This window comes from Chiloscyllium punctatum, chromosome 27 (genome assembly GCF_047496795.1).
Source record: "Chiloscyllium punctatum isolate Juve2018m chromosome 27, sChiPun1.3, whole genome shotgun sequence".
Taxonomy (NCBI): domain Eukaryota; kingdom Metazoa; phylum Chordata; class Chondrichthyes; order Orectolobiformes; family Hemiscylliidae; genus Chiloscyllium; species Chiloscyllium punctatum.
Window position 1 is genome coordinate 48553153 of NC_092765.1, and position 14434 is coordinate 48567586.

The 14434-nt window shown below is 41.1% G+C and overlaps 1 protein-coding gene across 9 annotated transcripts in view; it reads left to right on the forward strand.

Annotated features, from left to right (window-relative positions):
* adgrb2 (adhesion G protein-coupled receptor B2) overlaps positions 1–14434 on the forward strand; it is a 758374-nt gene that overhangs the window by 628452 nt on the left and 115488 nt on the right. The gene's annotated exons all lie outside the window — the stretch shown is intronic.

A 14434-nucleotide genomic window follows, 5' to 3' on the forward strand; every position in this document is an offset into this window, starting at 1 on the left:
TTAAGAAAATGATTGAAATTACAAAGGATGCAATGCAATGACTACTGTACATAATATTGTCAGTCTAATATCATAGGGTCAATTCAAATGTTGATTTTGTAATTTTTTCAACTGGAGTTGTTTTACTTTGTTTACTTGTGCCAGTTATTCCCATAGTTACTAGAAGCTGAGAGCTAAGCTATTTAAAAAACAGTATTTGCAGCATAAGAAGCCAGTGGTCTTCAGCTTTTAATTAGTCTGTGTTCTCTACCTCTAACTTTAGCCTCCTTACTACATAGAATATAGAACATACAACATTACATCAAACATTATGAAACCAGTCTGAAGCCCATCTACCCTACACAATTCCATTTTCATCCATATAACCAGCCAATGACCATTTAAATGCCCTTAAAGTTGGTGAGTCTACTACTGTTAGGCAATGCATTCCACACCCTTACTACTTTCAACTGTCTGTGTGGAGTTTGCACATTTTCCCTGTGTTTGCGTGTGTTTCCTCCAGGTGCTTGAGTTTTCTCCCACAGTCCAAAGATGTGCAGGTTAGATGAATTGACCATGCTAAATTGCTCCGGTTTCCTCCCACAATCCAAAAATGTGCAGGTTAGGTGAATTGCTAAATTTTCCGTAGTGTTAGGTGAAGGGGTAAATGTAGGAGTATGGGTCTGGGTGGTATACGCTTCAGCGGGTCGGTGTGGACTTGTTGGGCCGAAGGGCCTGTTTCCACACTGTAAGTAATCTAATCTAAATTGCCCGTAGTGTTAGGTGCATTAGTTAAAGGAATAGGTCTGGATGGGTTGCTCTTCGGAGGGTTGGTATGGACTTGTTGGGCCGAAAGGCCTGTTTCCACATTTTAGGGAACCTAATCTACTCTGAGTAAAGAAATTACATCTGACATCTGTCCAATATCTATCACCCCTCAATTTAAAGATATGCCCTCTCATGTTAGCCATCACCGTCAGAGAAAAAAGGCTCTCACTGTCCACCTTATCTGATTATCTTATTCGTCTCAATTAAGTCACCTCTCAACCTTCTTCTCTCCAACAAAAGCAGCCTCAAGTCCCTGAATCTTTCCTTGTAAGACCAGGCAATGTCCTAGTAAATCTCCTCTGAACCCCTTCCAAAGCTTCCACATCCGTCCTGTAATGTGGTGACCAGAACTGTACACAATACTCCAAGTGCAGCCAAAGGGTTTTGTACAGCTGCAGCATGACCTCATGTTTCCGAAACTCAATCCCTCTACCAATGAAACCTAACATACCGTATGCCTAGTAACAACCCTATGAACCTGGGTGGCAACTTTCAGGGATCTGTGTACATGGACACCGAGATCTCTCTGCTCATCTACACTACCAAGAATCTTACCATTAGCCCAGTACTCTGCATTCCTGTTACTCCTTCCAAAGTGAATCGCCTCACAGTTTCCCACATTAAACTCCATTTGCCACCTCTCAGCCTAGCTCTGCAGCTTATCTATATCCCTCTGTAACCTACAACATCCTTCTGCAAAATCCAAAACTCTCGACCTTCGTGTCATCCACAAATTTACTAACCCATCTTTCTTTGCCCTCCTCCAGGACGTTTATAAAAATGGCAAACAGCAGTGGACCCAAATCAGATCCTTGCAGTACACCATTAGTAACTGAACTCCAGTATGAACATTTCCCATCAACCACCACCCTTTATCGTCTTTCAGCTAGCCAATTTCAGATCCAAACTGTCAAATCACCCTCAATCCCATGCTTCTGTATTTTGTGCAATAGCTTACCATGGGGAACTTTATCAAAAACCTTATTGAAATCCATGTACACCACATCAACCGCTTTACCGTCATCCATCTCTTTAGTTACCTTCTCAATTAGGTTTGTGAGGCATGACCTACGCTTCACAAAACCCGTGTTGACTATCCCTAATCAAATTATTCCTCTCTAGATGATTATAAATCCGATCTCTTATAACCTTATCCAACACTTTACCCACCACCAAAGAAAGACTCACTGGTCTATAATTACCAGGGTTGTCTCCACTCCCCTTCTTGAACATTTGCTATCCTTCAGTCTTCTGGCATTATTCCTGTAGACAATGACCACATAAAGATCAAAGCCAAAGGCTTGGTAGTCTCGTCCCTGCCTTCCCAGTAATATTAGAAATAATAGTAAAAGTTTCTTTCAGTACATAAGAAACAAACGACAGGCAAAAGTAGACATTGGGCCACTTCAAACTGATGCAGGAAGCCTAGTGATGGGAGATAAGGAAATAGCAGGAGAACTTAATAAGTACTTTGCGTCAGTTTTCACAGTGGAAGACATGAGTAATATCCCAAAAATTAAAGGGTGTCACGGGGCTGAGTTGAGTATGGTTGCCATTACGAAAGAGATAGTGCTAGAAAAGTTAAAAAGTCTTAAAATTGATAAATCTCCTGGCCCCGATGGGATACACCCTAGAGTTCTGAGAGAGGTGGCTGAGGAAATAGCAGAGGCATTGGTTGAGATCTTTCAAGAGTCACTGGAGTCAGGAAAGGTCCCGGATGATTGGAAGATAGCTGTTGTAACCCCCTTGTTCAAGAAAGGATCAAGGCAAAAGATGGAAAATTATAGGCCAATCAGCTTAACCTCGGTTGTTGGTAAAATTCTAGAATCCATCATTAAGGATGAGGTTTCTAAATTCTTGGAAGAGCAGGGTCGGATTAGAACAAGTCAACATGGATTTAGTAAAGGGAGGTCATGCCTGACAAACCTGTTGGAATTTTTTGAAGAGGTAACAAGTAGGTTAGACCAGGGAAACCCAGTCGATGTGGTCTATCTAGACTTTCAAAAGGCCTTTGATAAGGTGCCACACGGGAGGCTGCTGAGCAAGGTGAGGGCCCATGGTGTTCGAGGTGAGCTGCTGGGATGGATTGAGGATTGGCTGTCTAACAGAAGGCAGAGAGTTGGGATAAAAGGTTCTTTTTCAGAATGGCAGCCGGTGACGAGCGGTGTCCCGCAGGGTTCGGTGCTGGGGCCACAGCTGTTCGCATTATATATTAATGATTTGGATGAGGGAACCGGGGGCATTCTAGCAAAGTTTGCCGATGATACGAAGTTAGGTGGACAGGCAGGTAGTACTGAGGAAGTGGGGAGGCTACAGAAGGATCTAGACAGGTTGGGAGAGTGGTCCAGGAAATGGCTGATGGAATTTAACGTGAGCAAGTGCGAGGTCTTGCACTTTGGCAAAAAGAATAAAAGCATGGACTACTTTCTAAATGGTGAGAAAATTAATAAAGCCAAAGCACAAAGGGATATGGGAGTGCTAGTCGAGGATTCTCTAAAGGTAAACATGCAGGTTGAGTCTGTGATTAAGAAAGCAAATGCAATGTTGTCTCTTATCTCAAGAGGGTTGGAATATAAAAGCAGAGATGTACTACTAAGACTTTATAAAGCTCTGGTTCGGCCCCATTTGGAGTACTGTGTCCAGTTTTGGTCCCCACACCTCAGGAAGGACATACTGGCACTGGAACGTGTCCAGCGGAGATTCACACGGATGATCCCTGGAATGACAGGTCTAGCATATGAGGAACGACTGAGGATACTGGGATTGTATTCGTTGAAGTTTAGAAGATTAAGGGGAGACTTAATAGAGACGTACAAAATAATACATGGCTTGGAAAAGGTGGATGCTAGGAAATTGTTTCCGTTAGGTGAGGAGACTAGGACCCGTGGACACAGCCTTAGAATTAGAGGGGGTCATTTCAGAACAGAAATGCGGAGACATTTCTTCAGCCAGAGAGTGGTGGGCCTGTGGAATTCATTGCCACGGAGTGCAGTGGAAGCCGGGACGCTAAATGTCTTCAAGGCCGAGATTGATAGATTCTTGTTGTCTAGAGGAATTAAGGGCTACGGGGAGAACGCTGGTAAGTGGAGCTGAAATGCGCATCAGCCATGATTGAATGGCGGAGTGGACTCGATGGGCCGAATGGCCTTAATTCCACTCCTATGTCTTATGGTCTTCCCAGAGAATCCTAGGATAAGTCCCATCCAGCCTCGGGGACTTATCTATTATTACACTTTCCAGAATTGCTAACAATTCCTTGTGTTCTCCTCCTTGTGAACCTCAATCCTATCTAGTCTAGTAGCCTGTATCTTAGTATTCTCCTCGACAACATTGCCTTTTTCTAGTGTTAATACTGATGAAAATTATTAATTTAGCACTTCCTCTGACTCCACACACAACTTCTCACTACTTTCTTTGATTGGCCCTAATCTTATTCTCGTCATTGTTTTATTCCTCATGTAACGATAGAAAGCCTAAGGATTATTTTTTGATCCTATCCACCAAAGATTTCTCACGTCTCTTCCTGACTCTTCTTAATTCTTTCTTTAGGTCTTACTAACTTACTAGTTAACAGAATTGTAGTGATATGAGAGCTTTCTCACCAGATACTCCAGATAACATCAAGATAATAATGTCAGACATGCAAATGACATCCCTCTGTGAAAGGAAGCAATGTTGTTAGAATTGAGGTTGAAAAATTGAATTGTCTCTTTACTCCCTGTACTGTCACTACTTGCAATGTGAACTTAAATGCTTTACCCGGTTACTGAAATGACAGTTACATACTTTATTAGATTTGGAGTGAAAAATCCATCAACCGTATCTCATTAATAATGAAAATGAGATCTAATTTATTAGATTAGATTCCCTACAGTGTGGAAACAGGCCCTTCGGCCCAACAAGTCCACAACGACCCTCCGAAGAGCAACCCACCCAGACCCATTTCCCTCTGACCAATGTACCTAACACTATGGGCAATTTAGCATGGCCAATTCATCTAACCTGCACATCTTTGGACTGTGGGAGGAAACCGGAACACCCGAAGGAAACCCACGCAGACACGGGGAGAATGTGCAAACTACACACAGACAGTCACTCGAGGCTGGAATCGAACCTGGGACCCTGGTGCTGTGAGGCAGCAGTGTTAACCACCAAGCCACCACCATTCCGCCCCACTTGTGTGAAAACCAAATTTATTTAGTCAAGATATAAAACTGATTGACACAAATTGAATGCATAAATGTTACCCTTTTGATTAATTCAACACAGATTCACACATAAATGAAAAAAAGAGCTTCCTATGCAGGGATTAATTTTGAAAACCACAATTGGCCAATAAGTGCTCGATCTTGATGGGCTAAAGCATAAGGTATGAAAGCTGGTTTTCAGTCAGCATCTTGGCACATGTAGATAGGTATCATTAAACACGCAGTTGTAACTTATATGACCTTTAAATGTAGTTCATTGAGGATATGTCAAGATTTTAAAGACTTTTCAGAACAACTACATTAGCTTTTGAGGTGACACAATGGACTCTCTGAAAGCGTTTTCTCTCAAATTTGAAGGATGAGTGGGAAGCTTCTCTAATTCAATTGAATTCCAAACAATACTTAAAGAAATCCATAAGCCCAGATGTGTAACTTCCAGATAGAAGGCCAAGCAGTTAGCTTAAATCATGTGATTTCCAAGAAGTATTGTTTTCAAATATCCAGTGTCCTTTTAGTGTTAAAAAAATCCAGGATTCTGTTCAGCACTCCAAATGAACCACCATTCACCATCCTTGAAACAAAAATAAAAAATATATCTTCATAAGTATGTAATGGATTAAACTATGCAAGAAATAGCCTCGAGATCTATTTAGGACAACAGACCAAATCCTTTGTTCATTCGGGGATTGTGTACCACATTCTGTAGTGATCAAGCTCACAGTTTCAACTAAGAGACTAACCTGATCTTCTCAAAAAATGCTTTTGAATGATAATATGCACAAAATAACTAATAAAGAGACATAGCAAGATAGAAAAATGTTTCAGTTCCCAATGTACAACAACATCTTGCATTTGTATAATGAATAGCCTCAAGGCTCTTCAGAGGAGTATGAAAAAACAAAATAGAGTCATAGACTTGTACAGCATGGAAACAGACCCTTCAGTCCAACCCGTCCATTCTGACCAGATATCCCAACCCAATTTCGTCCCACCTGCTAGCACCCGGCCCATAAGCCTCTGAAACCTTCCTATTCATATACCCATCCAAATGCCACTTAAATGTTGCAATTGTACCAGTCTCCACCACTTCCTCTGGCAGCTCATTCCATACACATACCACCCTCTGTGTGAAAATGTTGCCCCGTGGGTCTTTTTTATATTTTTCCCCTCTCACCCTAAACCTATCCCCTCTAGTTCTGGACTCTCCGACCCCAGGGAAAAGACTTTGCCTATTTACCCTATCCATGCCCCTCATAATTTTGTAAACCTCTATAAGGTCACCCCTCAACCTCCAACACTCCAGGGAAAACAGCCCCAGCCTGTTCAGCCTCTCCCCATAGCTCAAATCTTCCAACCCTGGCAACATCCTTGTAAATCTTTTCTAAACCCTTTCAAGTTTCACATCTTTCTGATAGGAAGGAGACCAGAATTGCACGTTATATTCCAACAGTGGCCTAATCAATGTCCTATACAGTTGCAACATGACCTCCCAACTCCTGTACTCAATACTCTGACCAATAAAGGAAAGCATATCAAACACCTTCTTCACTATCCTATCTACCTGCGACTCCACTTTAAAGGAGCTATGAACCTGCACTCCAAGGTTTCTTTGTTCAGCAACATTCCCTTGGACCTTACCATTAAGTGTATAATTTTGGTGTCATCTGCAAACTTACTAACTGTACCTCTTATGCTCGCATCCAAATCATTCATGTAAATGACAAAAAGTAGAGGATCCAGCACTGATCCTTGTGGCACTCCACTGGTCACAAGCTTCCAGTCTGAAAAACTACCCTCCACCACCACCCTCTGTCTTCTACCTTTGAGCCAGTTCTGTATCCAAATGGTGAGTTCTCCCTGTATTCCGTGAGATCTAACCTTGCTAATCAGCCTCCCATGGGGAACCTTGTCAAACGCTTTACTGAAGTCCATGTAGATCACATCTACTGCTCTGCCCTCATCAATCCTCTTTGTTACTTCCTAAAAAAAACTCAGTCAAGTTTGTGAGACATGATTTCCCACGCACAAAGCCATGTTGACTATCCCTAATCAGTCCTTGCCTTTCCAAATACATATACATCCTGTCCCTCAGGATTCCCTCCAACAACTTGCCCACCACCAACGTCAGACTCACTGGTCTGTAGTTCCCTGGCTTGTCCTTACCACCCTTCTTAAACAGTGGCACCACGTTAGGCAATCTCCAGTCTTCCGGCACCTCACCTGTGACTATCGATGATACAAATATCTCAGCAAGAGGCCCAGCAATCACTTCTCTCGCTTCCCACAGAGCTCGAGGGTACACCTGATCAGGTCCTGGGGATTTATCCACCTTTAACCGTTTCAAGACATCCAGCACTTATTCTTCAGTAATGTGGACATTTTTCAAGATGTCACCATCTATTTCCCTACATTCTATATCTTCCATATCCTTTTCCACAGTAAATACTGATGCAAAATATTCATTTAGTATCTCCCCCATTTTCTGCGGCTCCACACAAAGGCCGCCTTGCTAATCTTTGAGGGGCCCTATTCTCTCCCTAGTTACCCTTTTGTCCTTAATGTATTTGTAAAAACTCTTTGGATTCTCCTTAATTCTATTTGCCAAAGCTATGTTATGTCCCCTTTTTACCCTCCTGATTTCCCTCTTAAGTATATTCCTACTTCCTTTATATTCTTCTAAGGATTCACTCGATCTATCCTGTCTATACCTTACATATGCTTCCTTCTTTTTCTTAACCAAACCCTCAATTTCTTTAGTCATCCAGCATTCCCTATACCTACCAGCCTTTCCTTTCACCCTGACAGGAATATACTTTCTCTGGATTCTCGTTATCTCATTTCTGAAGACTTCCCATTTTCCAGCCGTCCTTTTACCTGTGAACATCTTCCCCCAATCAGTTTTCGAACGTTCTTGCCTAATGCCTTCAAAATTGGCCTTTCTCCAATTTAGAACTTCAACTTTTAGATCTGGTCTATCCTTTTCCATCATTATTTAAAATCTAATAGAGTTATGGTCGCTGGCCCCAAATTGCTCCCCTACTGACACCTCAGTAACCTGCCCTGCCTTATTTCCCAAGAGTAGGTCAAGTTTTGCACCTTCTCTGGTGGGTACATCCACATACTGAATCAGAAAATTGTCTTGTACAAATTCCTCTCCATCTAAACCCTTAACGCTATGGCAGTCCCAGTCTATGTTTGGAAAGTTAAAATCCCCTACCATAACCACCCGATTATTCTTACAGATAGCTGAGATCTCCTTACAAGTTTGATTAGATTAGATTACTTACAGTGTGGAAACAGGCCCTTCGGCCCAACAAGTCCACACCGACCCGCCAAAACGCAACCCACCCATTCCCCTACATTTACCCCTTTACCTAACACTACGGGCAATTTAGCATGGCCAATTCACCTGACCTACACATCTTTGGACTGTGGGAGGAAACCAGAGCACCCGGAGGAAACCCACACAGACACAGGGAGAATGTGCAAACTCCACACAGTCAGTCACCTGAGTCGGGAATTGAATCCGGGTCTCTGGCGCTGTGAGGCAGCAGTGCTAACCACTGTGCCACCGTGCCGCCCTCTCAATTTCCCTCTGACTATTAAGGGGTCTATAATACAATCCCTTTCTTATTTCTCAGTTCCACCCAAATAGCTGTAATGCCAACCCATTATCAAAAATTCCACTCCCCCTCCTCTCTTGCCTCCTTTTCTATCCTTCCTGTGGCATTTGTATCCTGGAACATTAAGCTGACAGTCCTGCCCATCCCTGAGCCATGTTTCTGTAATTGCTATGATATCCCAGTCCCATGTTCCTAACCATGCCCTGAGTTCATCTGCCTTCCTTGTTAGGCCCCTTGCATTGAAATAAATGCAGTTTAATTTATTGGTCCTCCCTTGTCCCTTCCCACCCTAACTGTTTAACTTGCTTTTGTTCTCAACTGTACCAGTCTCAGATTGATCTCTTTCCTCACTATCTCCCTGGGTCCCACCTTACTAGTTTAAATCCTCCCAAGCAGCTCTAGCAAATTTCCCTGCCAGTATATTAGTCCCCTTCCAATTTAGGTGCAATCCTTCCTTCTTGTACAGGTCACTTCTACCCCAGAAGAGATATAAGTTGCGGTAAGTATGACACTTACCACAAAATGAAATTATGACTAAATGACCAAAACCTTAATCAAAGAGGAATGTTTCAAGGAGAGTCTTAAAGGAAGAAAGCAAAATAAAGTGGCAGAGAGCAATAGGGAGGCTACTCAAGATTTTTAAACTTAATTATTTGAAGGCATTTACACTAATAGTGCAACAATTAGCAAAGTGTTTCACAAGATACTAGATTTGGAGAAGTCTAGATATCTCAGAGTGATTTGTGGTGGAGGAGTTTACAATGATAGGAAGGGTCTCAGAGGGATTTGAAATCAATGATGAGATGTTTAGAATTAATCATGAAGTTGTTTGACTGAGAGCCAGTGCAGGTCATGGAGCACAGGAGTGATAAGGAAGAAAACATTGAATTAAGTTGTGTGCAGCAGAGTTTTAGATGATCTCAAATTTATGCAGGGTAGAAAATGAGAAATTATCCAGAACTGTGTCAGAATAATTGAGTCTATAGGTACTGAAGGGATAAATGAAAATTTAGCAGCAGTTTAGCTGAGATAGGCAAAATCAAGTGATTGCAGTGGAGCTGGATCAAAATGATTTTCGTGATGGTGTGGATGTGAAGTTGGATTTACATTTCAGAATAAAGTATGACAAAAAGATTGAAGACAGACTGGCTTAATCTCAAAACATTGCTAGGTAGAGAGACAAAGCAGGTAGCTGGGGAAAAGAAATTTGGAGTGGGGTCCACAAATAATGGGTTCAAATCTTTTTCAAATTTTTAATTGAAGGAAGTCTCTGCTCTCCCAATACTGGATGTTGGAAAAGCATATTGATAATTTAGCAACAATGCAGGGGTTGAAGGAGACCTTCCTAGGTTGTGCCAGGGTACATGTAAAAACCAATGTTATGCCGTCAAGTGATGTGTCTGAGGGGCAGTACAAAGATGAGAAACAGATGTGGGCCATGGATTTACTTTTGGGGTCACCAGAGGTAACAGTGTATGAGCATGAAAAGAAATCATTGCAATTTATAGAGTATCACACTAATTAGAGTCAAAAATAGAATACAGGAATAACGTTTAACCTGACTGGGACTCCTTTGAAAATTGAAGTCTCCAGTGTGTCTGATGATTTGAGTAATTTGGAATGCCTGTAGTGATGTTCTCTCATCTGCTACCACTTTGAAAATGCGAGTGCCTCATTCATCCATTTTGAAAGTGACTTTTCTCCCCAGTAGAACTCCTTAGTTCAGTGTTTACCAGTTGAAGCCCCCAGAGATGCAGCCTTCTTGTTGTATGTTTCATGGGGGTTGTTTTGTCATTGGCATCTTTTTTAAGGAAAACTTAGAAAACGCTCAGAGATGAGATTTTGTTTTGAGGTGAAGCTTACTTGGAAGCCTTTCCTGGGTTTCATTAAGATATCTTAATTGTAAAGAATTATTGTCATTTACTCCAATAATCAGTTGCCATTGTAGAAAGAGCACTTATTTATTTGTGACCAATCTACAACATTATTGTTTGGCACAATGCATCTCTTAACAAAATACCTTCAGCTGGAGACATTTAAAGTTATTTTATTACTTCCTGAGGTTTAGAAATATGTGCTGTCAATTCATTGCACTCACTGTGAAAGGAGCATTCCAATGAAGTATTGTCTTCTCAAGGCAAAATGACCTGATTTAGTGATCATACCTTCTGTGGAGAAATTACTGGGTATAACAGCGCGAAGACCTCAATTAACGCACAGCCCTGAAATGAAAAATCATTGAAGCACTCTGGGTTAATGATAGCATGTTCATTGTTGCTGATTACTAGAGGTAGAAAGAAATCAAAGAGATACTAACAAGTTGATATATTTCTTTACAGTTTTTTTAAAGAAAGATCAATAGTGGCAAATTACCTTCTTTATCGAGGAAATGTGCATTTTAGAAAATAAAAACACTCACTTACTTTTGCTGAACTCCTATCAGATATCCTTGCTGGTCATTTATCATTCCCAAATCTTGTTAAAATTCTCCGACTTAATTACAAAGAGAGACTTTATCAATGTTCACAAAAAAAAGCACTTAATTATGTGTAGTTTCAAAGGTACAACATTTTAAAGAACAACCTTTATTATTATTGATAATTTTAGGCATCTTCACTGCTGAATAACCTATTGTTCACTAAGATCAACCAATGAACAAGAAAAATGATTGAAAAGAGACTGAAGAAGATTTTAGACTGAAGAAGTATTTTAAGATACTTCTTTATCATATTTTTTGGTGGTCTGAGGTGAATGGGAATTTGACTCTGAACCATTCACCAAAGGTGCTTAAAAGATTGAGGTGTATTGATCGATTGATAGAAAGACACTTTCTCCAATAGTGGAAGGTCAGTGACCAGGTGTTGTAGATTACAGGTAAGTAATAGAAATCTAAGAAGAATGGCTATAGTTGTGCAGTGTACCTCTATAGCCAAGAGGCCCAGATTCAAATCTCGTCTGCTCCAGAGATGTGTCATAGCATGCCTGAACAGATTAATTAAAAGTATTTTGAAGGCTAAGAGAAGAGTTGAGGGAAACTTTTCTTTTCACTCAGAGGCTGGTGGGAGTCTGGAGCTCACTGCATGGAAGTGTGATTGGGTCAGAAACTCAATATTTAAGCAGTATTTAGATGTTCACTTGTGTTGCTATAGTCTCCAGGGTTATGGGCCAAAAGCTGGAAAATGAGATCGTCAGAATGGTATCTTTGTTGTAAATATCTGTGAATCTCTAAATATGGGCACGCAGATTTGAATCCCACCATGACAAACAGTGGAATTTGAACTAAATAAAAATCTGGAATTAAACATTTGGCCTAATGATGACCGTGTAACCATTGTCAATTGTTGTAAACCATAAGAATGTAAGATATAGGAGCAGCCCGTCAGGTCTGCACCAACACTCAATGGAATCAAGGCTGATCTGATAATCCTAAACCTCATTTTCCTGTCTTTTTCCCATTACCTTTGATTCACTTACTAATCAAAAATCTGTGTACCTCAAGCTTAAAATATACTTAATGACCCAGCCTCAACAGCCTCTGAGGTAAAAGAAATCCACAAATTTACATTCAAAGAATGAGCAACCCCTTAGTCTGCGATTACGTCCTCTCGTCCTGGACTATCCCACAAGGGGAAGCCACATCTCCCTTGTCGATACGTTTAAGCACCTTGAAAGTTTCAATAAGGCAGCATCTCATTTGTCTATGTTCCAAGAGTACAAGCCAAACCTACTCAATCTATCCTAATAAGACAGCCTCTCCATATCTGGTATCATCCTAATGAACCTTCTGTGGACTGCCTTCAATGTGAACATATCACTCATTAGATAAGGGGGGACAAAGCTGTTCAGAATATTCCTGTTGTGGTCTGACTATTTCAGCATACCTCACTACTTTATACTCCACTCCTATTGAAATCACCATATGATTTGCTTCTCTGTCTCGATATTGGGTGCTAGCTTTTTGTGAATATGATGAGGACTCTCAAATCCCTCAGTTCTGTAGCTTTGTTTCATCATTTAAATAATGTTCAGCTCCTCTACTCTTCCTGCCAAAGTGTATAACCTCACATTTCCCCAAATTATATTCCATCAGCCAAATTTTGGCTCACTTATTTATCTTGTCCATATTGTTCTGCAGACTTTTGTGTCATCCTCAACGCTTGCCTTCTCACCTATATTTAAGTCATCCACAAACTTGGCTACAGTATATTCACTTACCTTATCCAAGGCATTAACTTATATTGAAAATAATGTGGCCCAGCACTGTGGTATACCCGCCCTTATAGGTTGCCATCCTAAAAATGCCCCAACACACCTGGTTAATGAACGTGTTACAGAGAAAACAACTTGCTATCCATACCAGGTCTCGTCTACATGGGACTCTAGACTACAGAAATATGGTTGACTCTTAACTAGCGAGTTGTATCAAACTGCTACAAAATCTAAAGAAAGGACTTTTAAAAAATTTCTCATGGGATGTGGGCTTTGCTGGCTAGGCCAGCATTTATTGTCTATGTATCATTAGTTAACTCCACATCGACAGCAAGGTGATTGACAACTATGTGTAGGCCAGATCATGTAAAAGTAGCAGATTTCTTTTCCTAAAGGACATTGGTGAACCAGATGGGTTTTACAACAATTAACAGTTTGTTACACTGTCACCTTTAGACTAGCTTTTTTACTCGGAAAATTTGTTGAATTCACATTTTGCCACTTACCATGGTGGGATTCAAACCCATGACCCCAGAAGTTTAGTGTGGGCGTTTGAATTACTACTCCAGGGGCATTATGCTATGCTACCACCTTTCCCAACTGGCATTGATCTGGACACCAGAAACAACAACAGCAAAAAATAACTGTCAAACTTTAAATCCTTCTTATCAACCCCTTAATGTGAACAACCTGACATAGAGGAATCTTACTGGGGTCTGAACAATGTGGTCTACAGTCGGGAATTTGACAGAATTGCACATGAAGGTAAAGCCAATCTCAATATTTAGAGCAACTTACTGTATCTTTTAACTAAGTTTCATGCGGCAAAGCAAGATACTCAGTAAGCAGTGGCAAATTGTCAATTAAAGGGGTTAATTGTTTTTTAATGAACTAAAGGACTTTATGAACTGCAAATCTCATCTTATTAATGTCAGCTTCCAATCCTACCACCCGTCACAAGCAAACCAGATGTTGATAGTTCTTGATGTCGGTATCTGGTGTATTCTTCTCACCACTTGTTTCAAAGGACCCCCATGTTGAATACAGGCACCAACATCTTCAGTACAGACCACCAGATGGACACCACATCCGTAGACATTTACATTCAACATGTGACCACCTGTAAGATCCATCATGGTACACATTCAATCCACTTACAGGGCACTTCTATACTTCAGTGCTGCACTTCAGGGCACAGTGGCACCTATCATTTTAATTCTGCAGGAAGAAAGCCCCAGAAGTTCAGGGACATGCACACAGTTCAAATAGAGACTGCATCTCCAGCTCGTTTGCTTGCTGTCATAGCACTCACTCAATCTGAACCTATCTAGATGCTCATAGCATCCCCTTCTTGGACTTATCATTTTATACCTGTCCCTTCAGCCAGAGATACCAGGCTCACAGTACTGCTGTCTTGTCCTGAGTTCTATAACAGGCACAAAGCCAGCAAGTTTGTTATTATTTCAGGAGTCCGTAGTCAAACAGGATAACTTTAGATTAAGGGTTGCCAGCCCAATATGTCAAGGGCATACTTGAGATTTGGTGGGAGGCAGATACAGTACCAAAGATAAAGTGAGTGTGTGGTAC